Here is a 20,419-nt window from a genome sequence, read left to right as displayed (position 1 = left end):
GCCCCTTATAACAGATGCAGGCAACAGAGTTTGTGTCCATCAACTCCAGGAGCCCCATGGTAGACAAATTTGACTATGAACGCTATGAACACTCATTTCAGAAACTGTAGGAAGGGAAATGTAAAAACATTGATTTGAGTCTACCGTGCACCGGACTGTTTACAATAGGAGTAACCTATAGGTACTTGGATTACAGTAAGAACAAAGGGGGCTTTTGCTGACAATACATAGATGTCAACCATGACACCTCAGCTTGGCGAGTCTGAGCTTCCAAGAGTGAGCACATGGTCATTTTAACCAAGCTGGATAAATCTTACTTACCGGTAACGGGATTTTACAGAGCCCATGACAGCACCACCTGAGAGAGACGGTATCCACCCACCAGGACAGGAAACCTACTGAATAAAAAGGCGGTACCACTCCTCAGCATCAGTTTGGTTTCAGAGCATGAGAGGACCTCCAGTTAGTAATGCAACCGTCACCAAATACATTTTTCTTAACACCCTTAGAAGTGCACACCACAAGTGACAAAGCGGGGGAGGGAGTATAAGGGTGCTGTCATGGGCTCTGTAAAATCCCGTTACCGGTAAGTGACTAATATTTTTTTTTCCTTCTTCCATGACAGCACCACCTGAGAGATTTATATAGATTAAAGCACCCTAGGGAGGGATCAAAGCTTGCAATACCTTCCTCCCAAAGGATAGGTCAACAGAGGAGGACAGTGAAGAAATAGTGTCTATAGAAGGTGGAATGGGAAGACCATGTGGTTGCCTTACTTATTTTGTCGATCGACACCTCTGCTCTTTGAGCACAGGAGGTCACCATGGCCCTGGTGGAATGGGCTTTCATGTTTTCAGGAACCGGCCTATTACTAGAGGTGTATGCTAAGCTAATTGCATCCCTTATCATCTTGCTATGGTCCTTCTCATAACACCAAGCCTCTTACGATTTCCCTGAAATGACACAAATAAGGCCTCACTCTTCCTCCATTGCCTAGTTCTGTCTAAGTACTGCATCAAGGCCCTCCTGATGTCTAGTGTGTGAAGTCTGCGTTCCTCTGCAGTCTTTGGTTTTCTACAGAAGGAAGGAAGAAATACTTCCTGACTCCTATGAAACCTCGAAGTCACCTTGGCGAGACGTGCTGGATCTGGCCTCAAAACCACTCATCTGATACCTGCATAAATGGATGATTAATGGATAGAGCCTGTAAATCACTAAGCCTGCGGGCTAACGTCAGTGCCCCTAGTATCATCGAGTTTAGGGTTAGTATTTTATCTGACACTTCATGTAGGGGCTCAAATGGCAATCCTGTTAAGGCTTCCAGGGCTAGATTTAAGGGGAATCTGTCACCCCTTTTTTGAGATATCATATAACGATATCATTCAATTGTGTGTCACATAAGGATACTCTTAGTACTTTTGCTTCCCCCTGACCCCGCACCTTTCATGCATAAATACTTTTTTTATATCGGTTCAGATGTATGTAAACTGCCGCTGTCCGGTCCGCTGGGCGGGGTTTATTCAACTGCTCCCCCCTCCCTGTCTTGTTCTACACAAGAAGAAATGCATAGAGCAAGACAGGGAGGGTGGGGAGCAGTTGAATAAGCCCCGCCCAGCGGACCGAACAGCAGCAGTTTACATACATCTGAACCGATATAAAAAAGGTATTTATGCATGAAAGGTGCGGGGTCAGGGGGAAGCAAGAGTACTAAGAGAATCCTTATGTGACACACAATTGAATGATATCATTATATGATATCTCAAAAAAGGGGTGACAGATTCCCTTTAAGTCCCACAGAGGAATCTTTGGAGCCAGAATAGGTCTTGACCTCAGGCATGCTTTAATGAACCTAGCCACCCACTTATCCGCCGCCAGGTTATAGTTGTATAGGGTCGCTAAGGCGGATACCTGCACCTTACGGGTGCTAGTGGATAGGTCCATCTCCATACCCCTCTGAAGGAACTCTAATATAGCTCTGATTGGGATCCTACCGCCAACAGACTGGACCGATAAAGCTAAAAACTTAGCCTATAGCCTGTCGTATATCCTAGTCGTTAGAGGCTTTCTACTCTGCATCAGGGTAGCATCTACAGCTTGGGAGAACCCTTTTTGTGCTAGCAGCGCCCTCTCAAAATCCAGGTCGTCAATGTAGACCCGAGTTCTGAGGATGTGACACTGGGCCCTACCTGAGGAAACCTGGAACGTCTGGGAGAATCCAGGGATCCGACAAGGACATCCTCCTCATCTATGAGAACCATGGTTTCTTGGGCCAGAACGGAGCAATGGAGGATGACATCCGCTCCTTCCTCCCGAATCTTCCTCAGAACTGCCGGGATCAACATTGATGGGGGAAATGCGTAAGCCACTTGCAAACCACAAGGAATCTGTAGTGTGTCCACTGCGTATGGTTTTTCTCTTGGGTTTAGAGAGCAGAAGATTTTTATCTTCCTGTTGGCAAACAAGTCTATTTCTGGCTGCCCCCAAAGTTCCACAATCAACTGAAAAATTGACGGATTCCGTTCCCATTCCCCCCTGTTTTAAAGTTGTCCGCCTGTGGAAATCTGCTTCCTCGTTTTCCTTTCCCTTTATGTGTAGGGCCAATAGTTGTAGCTGATGTTCCTCCATAACCTGGAGAATTTCTCGAGCTAGCCGCATTAGGGGCCAGGACCTTGTGCCCTCCTGGTGACTGATATAGGCAACTGAAGTTCGGTTGTCCGACATTATTCAAACATGTTTTCCTTCTAAATGAGGAAGAAACTCTATTGCTGCTTTCTTATTGCCAGCAGCTCCTTGCAATTTGAGGAAAGACCAGCTTCTGCCTCTGAACAGATCCCCTGGACTATACGGTCCCTGAGATGTGCGGTCCATCCTACTAAGCTTACATCTGTCACGATCATGTCAAATACCTGGTGGGACCATGGAATTCCCCGAGACAGATTTCTTGGATCCTGCCACCAGGTCATGGAGTCTACTGCTTCCAGGGAGAGGATAATCTTCCCCCCTAGACATCCAGCAAGCCTCCTTTCTCCCTCTAGGACATCCTGCTGTAAGGCCCTGGAATGACACTGGGCCCACTGTACTGCATGATGTCATTATTCCTAGTAGGGACATAGTTTTCCTCAGAGACATTATCGGGTTGGTTAACCCCTTTACCCCCAAAGGTGGTTTACAATTCTGACCATTGTCGCTTTATGAGGTAATAACTCTGGAACGCTTCCATGGATCCTGGTGATTCTGACAATGGTTTCTCGTGACATATCGTACTTCATGTTAGTGGTAAAATTTCTTTGATATGACTTGCGTTTATTTGTGAAAAAATGGAAATTTGGTGAAAATTTTAAAAATTTCACTATTTTCCAACTTTGAATTTTCATGCCCTTAAATTACAGATATGTCACACAAAATACTTGATAACTAACATTTCCCACAAGTCTACTTTACATCAGCACAATTTTGGAACCAACATTTTTTTATTTTAGGAAATTATAAAGGTTAAAAGTTGACAAGCGATTTCTCATGTTTACAACAAAATTTACAAAACCATTTTTTTTTTTAGGGACCACATCACATTTGAAGTCACTTTGAGAGGTCTATATGATAGAAAATACCCAAAAGTGATACCATTCTAAAAACTGCACCCCTCAAGGTGCTCAAAACCACATTCAAGAAGTTTATTAACCCTTCAGGTGCTTCACAGGAATTTTTGGAATGTTTAAAAAAGTGAGCATTTATTTTTACAAAAAATGTACTTCAGATCCAATTTGTTTTATTTTACCAAGGGTAACAGGAGAAATTGGACCTCAAAAGTTGTACAATTTGTCCTGAGTATGCTGATACCCCATATATGCAGGTAAACCACTGTTTGGGTGCACGGCAGAGCTCGGAAGGGAAGGAGCGCCATTTGACTTTTCAATGCAAAATTGGCTGGAATTGAGATCGGACGTCAGGTCGCGTTTGGAAAGCCCCTGATGTGCCTAAACAGTGGAAACCCCCCCACAAGTGACACCATTTTGGAAAGTAGACCCCCTAAGGAACTTATCTAGATGTGTGGTGAGCACTTTTAAACCCCCAAGTGCTTCACAGGAGTTTATAATGTAGAGCCATAAAAATAAAAAAATCACATTTTTTTCACAAAAATGATCTTTTCGACCCCAATTTTTTACTTTCCCAAGGGTAACAGGAGAAATTGGACCCCAAAAGTGGTTGTGCAATTTGTCCTGAGTATTCCTATATGTGGTGGTAAACCACTGTTCGGGCACATGGCAGAGTTCAGAAGGGAAGGAGCGCTGTTTGACTTTTCAAAGCAAAATTGGCTGGAATTGAGATCAGATGCCATGTTGCGTTTGGAGAGCCCCTGATGTGCCTAAACAGTGGAAACCCCCAATTCTAACTCCAACCCTAACCCCAACACACCCCTAACCCTAATCCCAACCCTAACCATAACCCTAACCACAAACCTAACCCTAACACACCCCTAACCCTAATCCCAACCGTAACCCTAGCTTTATCCCCAACCCTAACTTTAGCCACAACCCCAGCCCTAACACTAATGGGAAAAAGGAAATGAATACTTTTTTTATTTTATTATTTTTCCCTAACAAAGGGGGTGATAATGGGGGGGGGGGTTGATTTACTATTTATAGCAGGATTTTTTGTTTGGCAGCTGTCACACACAAGCGTTTTGTAGCGAAGGCTGGCTTCACCACTAGCGTTTTGCAGCGCTGCGGATGGCAGCCTAATGCCTTCTTCCATCCTCCATTAAGCCCCGCCCACTGCCGTACCTCTTGATTCAGCTCCGCCTACGTCTGCATGCATCCTGCGTACTCTATCTTTAACATTGGGTACGCAATGCGGATGCCCCTCGAAAAAGCCAGCGCGAAACACGTGTCGGGGTTCTCCTGCCTGCACCAGTGTGGTAATATGCATTCATTACACTGTTTACTTATGGCACTTTAGCCTCTTACCTTCTTTGTCTACTCTGATGTTTCAGCATGCATCCCGGGGGTAATTATCCCTATACAACATTGCACTAGCAAGCATTATTGATTCTATTTATCTATGTTTACATATCTTTGCACTGTGCACTTTTTTACGCCTTAATATTTTAAAGCTCACACAATGAATACTTTTGAATACTGTCATGGTATCTTTATTTAAATCACAGGATTTTTTGATATACATGTGGAAATAAAACTGCTTTTTGTGCAGTATTTTTGGGCATAATTTATCTGTATATGTAAATATCAATTCATATCAATTGGGATGTTTATTTTCTTAAGTCATTTATGCTATTTACCGTCATGGTGCAGCGGTAATCCTTCTTGTTGCAGTGTCCTCATGTTTTATGTACTTATTGATTTTCTCATTTAAAGAAAAACATTTTTTTAAAATAATACCATAATAAAAATTTGAGCTTTTTTAAGACTTGGCTTCCATTTGTCCTTTTTCGGATGATTTATATTTGAAGCTGTCTCCTAGGCATTTTCTCATTAGGAATGCGGATGTATGTTGACGCATCCGCATACGTCGTTTTGGCGCTGCGCCGAACGCATCAAGTTGCATTTTGTTGCAGTTAGCGGACGCGTCAAAATGACGAATGCGGATGTGTCAGCATACATCCGCATGGCCTAAATACTCAATGTTAAAGATAGGGTACGCAGGATGCATGCAGACGTAGGTGGAGCTGAATGAAGAGGTGAGGTAGTGGGCTGGGCTTTAAGGGAATCTGTCACCCCATTTTTCGAGTATAACCTGCCGGCACCGCCATCAGTGGCTTATCTACAGCATTCTGTAATGCTGTAGATAAGCCCCCGATGTAACCTGAAAGATAAGAAAAATGAGTTATATTATACTCACCGGGGAGCGGTCCGGTCTTGGTCCAATGGGTGTTGCGGTCCGGCACCTCCCATCTTCTAACGGTGATGTCCTCTTCTTTGTTGCTTGTCGTGGCTCCTGCACAGGCGCACAGCTCTGCCATGTTGAGGGCAGAGCAGAACACCGCAGTGCACAGGCGCCGGACCTCTCCGGCACCTGCGTACTGCAAGACTCTGCTCTGCCCTCAACATGGCAGAGCAGTGCGCCTGCGCAGGAGCCACGACAGGCAGCAAAGAAGAGGACGTCACCGTTAGAAAATGGGAGGCGCCGGACCGTGACACCCATCGGACCGGACTCAGACCGCCCCTGGGTGAGTATAATAGAACTCATTTTTCTTATCTTTCAGGTTACATCGGGGGCTTAGCTACAATTATTTTTGCATCCCTTTATTCTAAGAGCTATAACTTTTTTATTTTTCCGATGATGGAGCTATATGGCGGCTTGTTTTTTGCGGGACAAAATGTCGTTTTCAGCGGTACCACATTTATTTACATCAGTCTTTTTGATCGCATGTTATTCCACTTTTTGTTCAGCGGTATGATGATAAAGCATTTTTTGCCTTTTTTTGTTTAATGGTGTTCACTAAAGGGGTTAACTTGTGGGACAGTTTTATAGGTCGGGTCGTTACGGACGCGGCGATACTAAATGTGTACTTTTATTGTTTCTTTTTTTATTTAAACATTTATTTATTGATGGAATAAATATTGATTTTTTATTATTTTTTAAAAAATATTTTTACAATTATTTAAAAAAAAAATTTTTTATTTATTACTTTTACACTGTCTCCCACTATGAGACACTCATTTTGTGCAGGCTGATCGCTTCTATAGCATGCAGATCGGGCAGCACAGTGGCTCAGTGGATAGCACTGCAGCCATGCAGCGCTGGGGTTCTGGGTTCAAATCCCATCAAGGACAACATCTGCAAGGAGTTTGTATGTTCTCCCCGTGTTTGCGTGGGTTTCCTCCCACACTCCAAAGACATACTGATAGGGAATTTAGATTGTGAGCCCCATCGGGGATAGCGATGATAATGTGTGCAAAAACTGTAAAGCGCTGCAGAATATGTTAGCGCTATATAAAAATAAAGATTTTTATTATTTATTATAGAAGCGGTCAGTGCTGCAGCTTCTATAACACTATCCTGAGAGACATCCTGACATGCACTGCGGGGTCTCCGATCCAAAGGCAGAGGGGAAGTCACAGCTGACAGCCCCTCTGCCTGCTCCTGGAACGCTGCGATCATGTTTGATTGCAGTGTGCCGGGGTTAAAAGTGCCGGGAGCGGCCTGTGAGCGCGGCTGATCGCACATGACGTACTATACCGTCCATGGGCATTAAAGCCCAGGGCACATGGACGGTATAGTACGTCAAATGTCGGAAAGGGGTTAATACTAGGAGACAGACCTGCTTCTCTGAGTCCAAAATAAGCACTAAGAAGGATTGAACCTTCAGGGGCTGCAGCCTACACTTCGATATTTAGCATCCAACCGAGTCTTGACATAGTGGCTTGGATGTGCTTTAATTTAGAACTGCAGTTGTGTTCTGTTCTGCAGATCACTAAACAAATCGTCCAGATATGGTGCTATTAATACCTTCTTTTCCCGCAAACGTCACCTCCAGAAGTATTTTGGTGAAGTTTCTCGGGGCCATGGACAGACCATGTAAATGTCTGAGTTGTCTATCTATATACACCGCTACCCTCAGGTACTGCTGGTCTTCCCGTTGGATGGGGACATGGTAGTATGCGTCCTTCAAGTCTACACTCCCTGACAGAAGTTATGTCGCTTATCCATGTTATGTAAATAAAAGCTTATAACCGGACGTTAAATTCATCCATTGGTTGTATAAATTATTCTTTTGAAAGCTGAAACCCTCCAAAATGTGGTTTAGGTTAAGAAAATAAATTGGCATCAATGCAGAAATATTGATCATTTAATGGACACAGAATGGTCAGATTTTGGCAAGACAAAAGTTCTCACCCACAGAAAGTAATGTGATATTCAAACAAATAATTAACTTAAAATACAAATATATGTTGCATAACATTGGTGAATGAAGTTGTGGTGCTATTAGAGTCATATTTAATATTTTGTGTGACTTCCATGAGCTTGAAGGACTGCATCCATGCGGTTCAACAATGATTCCTACAATTTATAATGAAGTCATCAGGAATAACAAAGAATGCCGTCTTACATGCCTCCCAGAGTTCATCTAGATTCTTTGGTTTTGTCTTCCAAGCTTCCTCTTTCATCCTACCCCAAACTTGCTCAATGATGTTCATGTCTGGTGACTGGGCTGGCCAGTCCTTGAGCACCTTGATCTTTTTTGCCTGGAGGAACTTTGTTGCAGACATGGATGTATGAGATGGAGCACCATCCTGCTGCAGAATTTGACCCCTTTAATGATTTGGAATATAAGAGGTAGCTAATACTTCTTGATATTTTAGGCTATTGATATTGCCTTCCACCTTGCAAATGTTTCGCACACCCCCATACTGAATGTAACCCCAGACCATGATCTTTCCACCACCAAATTTAACTGTTTTCTGGGTGTATTTTGGATTCATACGGGCTCCAGTAGGTCTCCTGCAGTATTTGCGGCGGCTATGGTGTAATTCTACTGAAGATTCATCAGAGAAATCCACCTTCTGCCACGTTTCCAGTATCCATCTGTTTAGCAGGCTGTGGGACTTTGCAAATGCCACACAGTTTTTTATTTGCCTTTTGTTTAGTGCTGGCTTCTGGGCACTGTTTCGACCATGGAGGCCATTTCGAGAGAGAATCCTACAAACTGTTCTAGTTGACACAGGGACTTGAGGTGACCAGGCCTGTTGGAGCTGTGCAGCAGTGGAAGAGGGTCTTGCTTTGGATTTTCTAACCAACAAACGTTCCTCCTGAGCAGTTGTCTTGCAGGGTCTGCCAGACCTGGGCTTGTCAAACACATCTCCAGTCTCTTTGAATCTTCTTTGTACTTGAGTGTGAGACACATTAAAGGTGCCAGCCACCTCTGCACTGGATCTGGTCTTCAGCCTCATGATAATCTAGGCTTTGGTTGCAGGGTGGATTTTTGGCATGTTGTCAGAGCTCAACTTGCAGCTAAAGTGAAGGTCTGGGGTGCTGGGTTTCTTTTCATACACACCCACTAATTAACCGATCATTACTAAGCACAGGTGAGGATGTAAACTAGGATTGGGTGCATTATATGACCAGGCGACAAAACTGAATTTACAGTTAGGTCCATATATATTTGGACAGAGACAACATTTTTCTAATTTTGGCTCTAGACATTACCACAATGAATTTTAAACAAAACAATTCAGATGCAGTTGAAGTTCAGACTTTCAGCTTTCATTTGAGGGTATCCACATTAAAATTGGATGAAGGGTTTAGGAGTTTCAGCTCCTTAACATGTGCCACCCTGTTTTTAAAGGGACCAAAAGTAATTGGACAATTGACTCCAAAGCTATTTCATGGACAGGTGTGGGCAATCCCTTTGTTATATCATTCTCAATTAAGCAGATAAAAGGCCTGGAGTTGATTTGAGGTGTGGTGCTTGCATTTGGAAGTTTTTGCTGTGAAGGAAACACGCAGTCAAAGGAGCTCTCCATGCAGGTGAAACAAACCATCCTTAAGCTGCAAAAACAGAAAAAACCCATCCGAAAAATTGCTACAACATTAGGAGTGGCAAAATCTACAGTTTGGTACATCCTGAGAAAGAAAGCAAGCACTGGTGAACTCATCAATGCAAAAATGCAAAAAGACCTGGGCGCCCACGGAAGACAACAGTGGTGGATGATCGCAGAATAATCTCCATGGTGAAGAGAAAGCCCTTCACAACAGCCAACCAAGTGAACAACACTCTCCAGGAGGTAGGCGTATCAATATCCAAATCTACCATAAAGAGAAGACTGCATGAAAGTAAATACAGAGGGTTCACTGCACGGTGCAAGCCACTCATAAGCATCAAGAATTAAAAGGCTAGACTGGACTTTGCTGAAAAACATCTAAAAAAAGCCAGCACAGTTCTGGAAGAACATTCTTTGGACAGATGAAACCAAGATCAAACTCTACCAGAATGATGGAAAGAGAAAAGTATGGCGAAGGCGTGGTACAGCTCATGATCCAAAGCATACCACATCATCTGTAAAACATGGCAGAGACAGTGTGATGGCTTGGGCATGCATGGCTGCCAGTGGCACTGGGTCACTAGTGTTTATTGATGATGTGACACAGGACAGAAGCAGCTGAATGAATTCTGAGGTATTCATAGCCATACTGTGTGCTCAGATCCAGCCAAATGCACCCAAACTGATTAGTCATCGTTTCATACTACAGATGGACAATGACCCAAAACATAAAGCCAAAGCAACCTGGGAGTTTATTACAGCAAAGAAGTGGAATATTCTTGAATGGCCAAGTCAGTCACCTGATCACAACCCAATTGACCATGCATTTCACTTGTTAAAGACGAAACTTCAGACAGAAAGGCCCACAAACAAACAGCAACTGAAAACCACCGCAGTGAAGGCCTGGCAGAGCATCAAAAAGGAGGAAACACAGCGTCTGGTGATGTCCATGAGTTCAAAACTTCAGGCAGTCATTGCCAACAAAGGGTTTTCAACCAAGTACTAGAAATGAACATTTTATTTACAATTATTTAATCTGTCCAATTACTTTTGGTCCCTTTAAAAACAGGGTGGCACATGTTAAGGAGCTGAAATTCCTAACGCTTCATCCAATTTTAATGTGGATACCCTCAAATGAAAGCTGAAAGTCTGAACATCAACTGCATCTGAACCGTATTGTTTAAAATTCATTGTGGTAATGTCTAGAACCAAAATTAGAAAAATGTCTCTGTCCAAATATATAAGGACCTAACTGTAGCGTCAGGTTATAAGCTTTTATTTACATAACATGGATAAGCGACATAACTTCTGTCAGGGAGTGTAAGACACTCATGTAGCAAGATCCTTATTGCTGACTTTATCGACTCTTTTCAACTGTCTGTAGACCACGAACCTCTTGAGGCCTCTCAGGTTGATAATTGTCCTGAACGACTGGTCGGGCATCCTTATCAGAAACAGGGGAGAATAAAACCTGCTCCCCTGTTGCTGCACAGGCACCTCCACCAGTACAGTCTTTTGAAGTAAAAGTAACACTTCCATCTCTAGGGCCTGTTGTTCCTTCCAGGATCCGGGGAACGAGATCCTGAAGCTGTGCCTGGGAGTGGATGTGAACTCTAGTCTGAGCCCTGATCTTATTACATTGAGTACCCAGGCATTGGCCGATAATGTGTGCAGACTGCAAAGCGCTGTGGAATATGTTAGCGCCATATAAAACTAATTATTATTATTTCCTCCCAGGCAGGTTGGAAGTGGGACAACCTTCCTCCTACCTGGGACGGCCCATCACTTCGAGGAATTTCGGCTCCTCGTCGAGGAACCCCCCGAACATGAAACACTTGCTCCTTGGTTTCTTATCCTTCCAGTCACCCTGTTCCTTGGAGGGTCTACTCCTGCTATACCTTTGCAGATACGTGTGCCGACTGGGGGGTGTGGGGGGTGGTCCCTTTTGCACCGCGAACAGACTGGAAACCGATGTACGTTCAACAGGTCTTCTTTATTGGTCGTCCTCCCGATGACCACAGCAACACAACAGCCTCCGTACTCAGAGGCCCGGGTACCTTTTACCTTCCTTCTTTCCTTTGTAGTGACGCCCCTCGCAGTTCTATTGCTGTGGCTGCCCTAGGCATACCACCACAGCGCTTCACCCGTCCGAGTCTATCCGTCTGGTACCCCCAGGCTTCCTCTGTCCTTCGGCTATCCTGTCAGGGCCACCCCCCTGACCGTCTCTTTCAGTCCCCTCTCGAGCTCTTCCACTTTCCGTCTTTTCCGCCTTCAGTCTCTTCCTCTGCTCAGTTCCTCCCCCTGGACTGGCTACCTTCTGGAACTCTCTATCCCAATTTTTTCCCCTACCTGGGAATTCCCCTCTCGAGTTCCCGTAACTCCGCCCACCATGACTATGCAGTTTCCTAGCCTTTAAGCTGCTGTTAAGCCCTTTCCTTACTGCTCTCTATCCCTGTCTTGTGGCCAAACTTTAGTACTGCGCTGTCTCCCTTTCCTGCTGTTCTTGGTCTCCCCCTAGTGGTCAAAGCCCAGTACTTCACCATCTTCCAGTCTCTCTAGCTGTCTCCCCTTATGTATACACCAGTTCACATCAAGTATATTTATGACATCTCGCATTCACTTTCCTACGTCAGACAGGTCCACAGGTCAGCTCACTTCCCTACACACATCCTTCCTTTTACCATTGTCATCCTCGACAATTTTGTCCCGTTCATTTGCCCTTCTTAAACTTCCCCACCTTCTTTTGTCTGGCCGGTTGTTGAATGAGGCCCGCGATACACGGTGTGCTGAACCGAACCGGGAGCAATCACGCCCCGAGTAGCCTACGGCTACTCACCGGCGTGTATGCCTCTATGTCAATCCCCTTTTGTTGGGTCAGGACCACCCAAATTTCTCAACCGGTGCTCCCCCCCCACTTTTCTCACTTTCAGAACAATTTTTCAAATTTGGGCAAAATGACCGAGGCTCCGGCCTACAATGTCACCGTATGCTTCCCTCTTTCATCTTGGGGGGGGGTGTTCTACTCAGGACCTGATCTATGGACAGCTGTCTGTTCCAATTCTGTAAACCATCTTGTACCTTCAGTTATGATCAGTCATGGTAAGCATTTTTTCTCCTTACTTCAGTACCCGGGACCTGTTGAACCTCTTCATTTTTAACACAAACAACAATTTACTCCTTTACCAACGATTAAAACAGATTAGTATATTTTTCTAAAGCGTACATCATTATTAACCTTTTCATGATGTAATTGTTGTAAACATTGTCAAAAACATTTTTTTTCTTAACCAGTGGTGCACACCCTTCCTTTGTGGAAGGTACCTCCACACATCCCTGCCATATCAGGAAATGGGGTCTCTTACCCCGTGGGGACGCGGAACAGTCCCCAAGTTGCGCAAGAGTGCACAGCAGTCCCGGTAGTCCGAATTTTCAGCGGCGCTCTGGGCCATCCTCTGATGGCCGATGTTCTGCCAACAGCAAGGAACTCCACAGCCGTGGAGTCCCCGGGATGTCTTGACTGTTCCTGGGCCCCGAGTGTTCTTATTGCCCAAGACCCAGGAGTCCATCTCCCTCCTGAGAGATGCATTAAAAGGGGAAGAAGGGGCCAAGGATAGTTCCACGGCGCACATCCTGTGCCGTATCTTCACTTGGGAACCAGGCCCTGGCACGGGCAGAAGAGAACTCCGCCGTCGCAGCGTCTCCAAACGGCGGAAAAGTCTAGGGGGCAGAGGAGCCCTCAGCCGCCCCTGCGCGTGGATCGACTCCTTCTGTGGAGGGCTCGGCGGCCCCAGAGGACGCCCGGCTGGAGCGCGGGCAGCCGCCGACAAGGACACTAGGCCTTGCATCCCCACCGAAGGACAGCGTCGGGACCCAGCAGTCCACCACTGGTTGCGGCAGAGGCACGCTCCTCTCTGTCGATGTTGTGGCTCCACTTCGTCCAGCCCTCAGCTCCTGCAGGTTCAGCCTCAGGCAGGGGGCCAGAGATGTTGGCTGGTTGGAAGAGGAGCGGGGAAGCTGAGGCCTGATGGCGCGGACATCAGATGGCCCCGCATAAGCCGCAGAGCCCGGTGACCCGGCCGCAGCAGCGGTCTGGAGTGGGGCCGGAGCGGCGGCGGGCCTCGATGGACAGGCCGCAGCCGTGGTATGGAGCACAACAGAGGCCGCCCCTGGTCTCGGGATACAGGCCGCGGACCCGCTCCGCACCGAAGACGTGGAACGGGGCGCGACGCCGGGCGAGGCGGCTCAGGGTCGATGGCGCAGTCAGCGGTCGGCCCTGCATGGGCCGCAGATCCATCTGGAGCTGGGGACATTGGACGAGAGGAGGCCGGGTGGGGAGGTTGAGGGCCGGTGTCTGGGTCCTTGGTCCCAGCTCGTGTACGGGGTATGGGGGTGGGAACTGCCTGCGGTGCCACCGGCTGGGTCGGGGGAACGCTCACCTTCCCCGGCACAGCGGCTTCCTTCAGGCTGCCCTGCAGTTTCTCCAGGTACCGATGCATCCGAGCGACTGGCGAGTCCGAGGTGCCGCTGATCCCCGCCGGTCCTCCGCTGCTTCCGGTCCCGTCGTCTGGTGTCCGCTGCTGTTCCTCATTCTGCCGTCCGGCAGGACCTGCCTCCAGGCCCGATGGTTCCGCAGGGAGGGTCGGCAACAGTTCCTCCAGCGGCTGCTCCGACACAGCCTGGGCCGCGGGCGAGTGCTCCTCCTTTTTCTCCTGCAGCTCCAGCTACGCGGGTCCGGGACTCCAATTGCTGCAGATCTTCAGGATGGGTGAGTGCTTGCTGCTCTGGCAACTGTTCCCCCCAGGGGCAGGCTCAGCATAGCTCACCCCAGCAGTCTCTTTTAGCGCTGCATTCCTCCGCTCCGACAGCCGCCATTTGTAGAACCGCAAAAGTCACCTTCCGGGCCCCTGTAGTCAAATCCAGCAAAGTCCAGTCCAATGCGATAATTACAATTACAGTTCACCAATCTCGATCTTCAACCCATTCCTTGCGGGTCCTTTCAATCTTCGGTGCGGTCTCACCGCTGGCGTTGGTGGATTAGGTGGTGATGATCCTGCCGACTACGCCAAGTGTAGGTACGTGTGCCGAATGGGGGGGTGGTCCCTTTTGTGCTGCGAACAGACTGAAGACAGAAACCAATGTGCGTTCAACAGGTCTTCTTTATTGGTCGTCCTCCCGATGACCACAGCAACACGACAGCCTCCGTACTCACAGGCCCGGGTACCTTTTACCTTCCTTCTTTCCTTTGTAGTGACGCACCTCGCGGATCTATCGCTGTTGCTGCCCTAGGCCTACCACCAGAGCTTCACCCGTCCGAGTCTGTCCGTCTGGTACCTCTGGGCTTCCTCGGTCCTTCGGCTATCCTGTCAGGGCTACCCCCTAACAGTCTCTTCTTCCAGTCCTCTCTGGAGCTCTTCCACTTTCCGTCTTTTCCTCCTTCAGTCTCTTCCTCTGCTCACCTCCTCCCTTTGGACTGGCTACCTTCTGGAACTCTCTCTCCCTATTTATTCCCCCCCCTGGGAATTCCCCCTCTCGAGTTCCCGTAACTCCGCCCACCATGACTATGCAGTTTCCTAACCTTTAAGCTGCTGTTAAGCCCTTTCCTTACTGCTCTCTTTAGTACTGCACCATCTCCCTTTCCTGCTATTATTGGTCTCGCCCTAGTGGCCGAAGTCCAGTACTTCACCATCTTCCAGTCTTTCTAGCTGTCCCCCCTTACGTATACACCAGTTCACATCAACTATATTTATGACAAATCTCGCATTCACTTTCCTACGTCAGACAGGTCCAAAAGGTCAGTCCACTTCCCTACACCTTCGCCTACGAAAGGAGCTTTTGAACTGAGGACGGGACGCACTGGGAAAGCCTTTTTTCTTATCTGCTGGCTTGTCTAGTATATCGTCCAGGGCTTGACTGAAAAGATATTTCCCTTCACACAGGACAGAGCATAGCCTACTCTTGGACTGGGCATCTTCCGGCCTGCTTTTGAGCAATAGGGCTCTGCGGGCAGCGTTAGACAGGTTTGCCGACCTGTCTCCTAATCTAACAGAATCGGCCGAGTCGTCAGCCAAAAAGGCAGCTGCTCCCTGCAACAGAGGAAGAAGATCCGACAGTACCTTCTGTTGTCTCTAAGTTGGTCACCAAGCTGCTGTAGCCACATCATCATAGACCTTGCCGTGCAGGTTGCCGCTATTGCCGGGTTTAATGAGCCGATGATTCCCAGGCTTGTTTTAGGAAGACCTCTGTCTTTTTATCCAAGCGATCCCTGAAAGTCCCTAGGTCCTCAAAAGGCAACATAGACCTTTTGACTGATTTTGCAATATTGATCTTTGGGGTCTTCTCCCATATGCCCTCCTCTTCCTCATCAAAGTGGTATCTCCTTTTTGAAGAAGAAGGAAGTGGACCTTTCCTTTCCAGCCTCTTCCATTCTCTGGTAATGAGCATTTTGATTTTCTCATTAACCGGAAAGAAATGCCTCTTACTCTGTTCCAAGCCACTGAACATAATGTCTGGACTGTTCTGGTAGTCTTAGGATCAGATATGCCCATAGTGGACCTTATTGCCCTGACCAGCCTGTCAGTATCCTCAGCCGGGAAGCAGGGTCTACCCCCTGTATACCCGTCAGAGAAGGATGAATCCGTCAGGTCCGAATCCTCCCCCTTAAACTCTAATGATCTTTCAGAATCTGATGACAATAGTTCTGGCTTCCCATCTTCTCTTTGCCCCATCAGGTATTTTAAGGACTCCTGGACCTCCGATCTAATGATGGCCTTCAGGTTCATAGCAAACCCTGGGATTTCTTCCAAGACAGTCTGCTGTATACACCCTGGGCACAGTCTCTTATTATAAGTGCACAGTAAATTCCCCTTGCACAGGGCACAGTCCCTATTGTTACCTGCTGGTGCGCATGTGTGCTGGCTTCTGGTTGCTGGGCATCGCTGACGGCGTCTTCAATCCAACCTTGTTGTGTCCGCGTCCATAGCTCTGCTCACGTGATCGCTGGTGGGCGTTGCTCTTTGACGCGCACTAGCTTGGCTGGTGACGTCCTCGGTGATGCCTACTTCCAGGTTGGGTCGGCGTCATATGCACCAATGACATACAGTGGTACCATGTTTTGGACTAGGCACCCTGATTGGCCCCCGGGTATATTTAAGGTCCTGATTGCTCATTGATGCCACTCCCCCGGAAGAAGGCACGGCGCCGAAATGTGCGTTGGGGTGGGTGGCACCACTGAGTCTCAGGTAAAGTTTTTCAGGCAGTTACTATACCACTTTTTCACATATTTTCTTAGTCTCATATCTATATCTTTGTATTGGTATACAGCCTTCATAGACTTTGTTAATGTACCCTTTGTCCTGATGTGACTAATTGTCCTGGTCATTTATATGGGTACATGATACTGCACATATGCACTTGCACTTTTGTGTGAAATGGTTTACAAATTATAAGTCTGCTTTCTTGCCTGAGCCTCTTTGTGGTTCCACCTTTTGGCTTACCACTGTCACATCTCTATTTATTTTCAGTTACATGGTTTTATTATTTCTGTTTCCAATAAAGCTTTATAAATTTTATTTATTGGATTCTTTTGGTGCTTTTTTTCTTTTTATCATTATCATGATTTATACACTGAATTTTTTCTATTCACTTTGCACTCTTATACTGATCTTGTGATCAGGATTTTCATTTGGGTGCTAACCTTGTTTTAGGTTTTAAAAAACAAATGGCAGTATATCATGTTTTGAAGTGATTTCTTTTTTGTGGCACACATCTTCATTTTACATGTGCATCCATTTAAAATAAAAGTGGACAGCATGGCATGGAGCAAGAGAAGCGGAGAAGATTGATGTAGAGCTTTGTAGGAAAAGATTCGGAATAACGTGTAATTTGTTTAAAGTGAACCTGTCATCGGGATATTACAACCCTAACGGCATGCGAGTACAGAGCCTTTAATCCTTATTAAATCCATACCTTTCTTGTAGAATTATATTTTTAAATCTTCAAGTAATCCAGAATTGAAATTTTGCTCACTAATGCAGGGAGAGCATTTCATTTTCAATTCTCCAGCCTCTCTCCCTTTTCAACACCGGTCGATGGACTGAAGATTATGCATAGAGGGGCATGATCACCTTGGTGCATCTCCTCAGAAGGGAGGTGCATGCGAAATAAGATCCTGATTTATCTCAAATGGGGAAGCCAGGTCACTGAGACAAGAGTGATCTATCAGTCAGAGGCCAGTGGCAGGTGGGGAGAAGGGAGAGGCGCAGGAGAGCTGGAAGCACAGTGCATGCTCAGTGCCCTTGTCACTATAGCTTCAACCCTGGTTTTCTCCAAGATGTCCAAATAAAATTCTCAGTGGATAGCACTGCAGCCTTGCAGCGCTGGAGTCCTGGGTTTGAATCCCACCAAGGACAACATCTGCAAGGAGTTTGTATGTTCTCCCTGTGTTTGTGTGGGTTTCCTCTGGGTACTCCGGTTTCCTCCCACATTCCAAAGACATACTGATAGGGAATTTAGATTGTGAGCCCCATCGGGGACAGTGATGATAATGTGTGCAAACTGTAAAGCGCTGTGGACTATGTTAGCATTACATAAACATAAAGATTATTATTATCCTGATGACAGGTTCACTTTAAATCCCTTAATAGGCTTAGGGGTCCGGAGTGGGGCTCAACAAGTCATTGACCGTGATATAATATATGCTGTGTCATGCAGAGAAGGCATATCAGGAAATATATTCAATGCAACAGGTTCCTCATGACACCAATACAGAAAATTATAATTATATGCTTTTCATTTACTAACAATATGAACACAAATGAAGATATACAGATATAAAAACACACATTTAAATTATACTCCTGCACACACTTCTCTGTGACTTATAAATAGTTTAGGCATTACTTTCCATACTTTCCTTATAACAATACGTCTCTTGTCTAGTCTGTTAGCCCTGGGCCATTGCCAGTAATGAAATTTTTTTCTTCTACCAATGCAAGTTGGTTTCCCAGCCCTCCCTTATATCCCAGTGTCACCTCACTTGACTTTTAATTTGTCGTGCGCTGTATACCTCTGGCAAGTAACTGTTATCAGTTATAGAAGCTACTTCACTACAGTCATAAAGATAAAAGAATACAATAAGCTTGTGAAAATATAACAAAGCAAATTATTGACAGTATGCCGAATTCCGATAATTGAATTAATGACGCATAGTTTTACATTTATTAAATGTACAGCAAATCTACATATCCAGAAGCAGTGACCTGAGCGTAAGCTGCAGTCTATACCATTCAATATAAGCACACACAGCTGTAACCAAAAGCTTTAAAACATTCAGAACAGCATAATGCTGTAATAATAATCTTTTGCTCCTTCCTCTGCCAAAAGCTTAGTATTTGAATGGGTTGTCCAGAACTTTTACATCCATAGCCTATCCTTAGTGTCTCAATGCATACGCCACTCAGACGTGATTGGTTACCGAGTGGAAAAGCACAACTCCTTCAACTCTATAGTGGCCGAGGCTGGAAACTGCACATCTACATACTCAAATTCGGCTGATGGCAAGAACAACCGATTGGCGGGGGTGTTGGGTACTGCACCCTCACCAACCTCATATTGATGACCTATCTTAACCCCGGAGCTTTTTTTGGCTTTGCATTTTCGTTTTTCGCTCCCCTCCTTCCCAGAGCCATAACTTTTATATTTTTCCGTCAACATGGCCATTTGAGGGCTTATATTTTGCAGGACGAGTTGTAATTTTGAACGACACCATTGGTTCTACCATGTTGTGCACTAGAAAATGGAAAAAAAATTCCAAGTGTGGTGAAATTGCAAAAAAAAAAGTGCAATCCCACACTTTTTTGTTTGGCTTTTCTTGCTAGGTTCACTAAATACTAACATTGACCTGCCATTATGATTCTCCAGGTCATTACGAGTTCATAGACACCAAACATGTCTAGGTTCCTATTTATCTAAGTGGTGAAAAAAATTCCAAACTTTGCTAAAAAAAATAGCACCACTTTCCGAGACTGTGGCATCTCCATTTTTCTTGATCTCTGGTTGAGTGAGGGCTCATTTTTTGCGAGCCGGGCTGACTCTTTTAAAGATACCATTTTGTTGCAGATACAATCTTTTGATCGCCCGTTACTGTATTTTAATGCAATGTCTCGGCGACCAAAAAAACATAATTATGGCGTTTTTAATTTTTTTCTCGCTACACCGTTTAGCCATCAGGTTAATCCTTTTTTAATGTTGATAGATCGGGCGATTCTGAATGCGGCGATACCAAATATGTCTATGTTTGATTTTATTGTTTTATTTTGAATGAGGCGAAAGGGGGGGTGATTTGAACTTTTAATTTTTTTTTACATTTTTAAACATTTTTTTTAACTTTTGCTATGCTTCAATCAATAGTCTACATAGGAGGCTAGAAGAAGGCACAACTCCATCGGCTCAGCTACATAGAGGCGATGAGCAGCTCGCCTCTATGTAGCTGAATTACTGACTTGTTGTGAGCACCGACCACTGGGTGGCGCTCACAGCATTCCGGCACTGACAACCATAGAGGTCTCCAGGAGACCTCGGGTTGTCATGCCGACACATCAGTGACCCGCAATCACGTGACGCGGGTTACCAGTGAGAGTATTTCTGGCCCGATAGCCAGAAGCGCCATTTAAATGCCGCTGGAGTTTGAAAGTGGCATTCAACTACTTAATAGCCACAGGTGGATCGCGATTCGACCCACGGCTATTGCGGACACATGTTAGCTGACATGTCCCGGGAAAGATGTGGGCTCACCACCGGAGCCCACATCAATGGCAGGGATACAGACATCGGCGTAATAATACGTCTGATGTCGGTAAGGGGTTAATGATAGGCCATCAATATGAAAAGAACTGGACAACGTCTTCAAAGGGGTAGCCTGG

General features: G+C 45.8%; 1 protein-coding gene across 2 annotated transcripts in view; it reads right to left on the bottom strand.

Moving 5' to 3' along the window:
* The window catches only part of ARHGAP10 (Rho GTPase activating protein 10), a 421,521-nt gene that overhangs the window by 116,415 nt on the left and 284,687 nt on the right, over positions 1 to 20,419 (bottom strand). The gene's annotated exons all lie outside the window — the stretch shown is intronic.

This window comes from Dendrobates tinctorius, unplaced genomic scaffold (genome assembly GCF_039654945.1).
Source record: "Dendrobates tinctorius isolate UK_male_01 unplaced genomic scaffold, ASM3965494v1 ptg000008l, whole genome shotgun sequence".
Taxonomy (NCBI): domain Eukaryota; kingdom Metazoa; phylum Chordata; class Amphibia; order Anura; family Dendrobatidae; genus Dendrobates; species Dendrobates tinctorius.
Note: the sequence above shows the minus strand (reverse complement) of the source record. Positions and strands in the feature narration are given on the sequence as shown.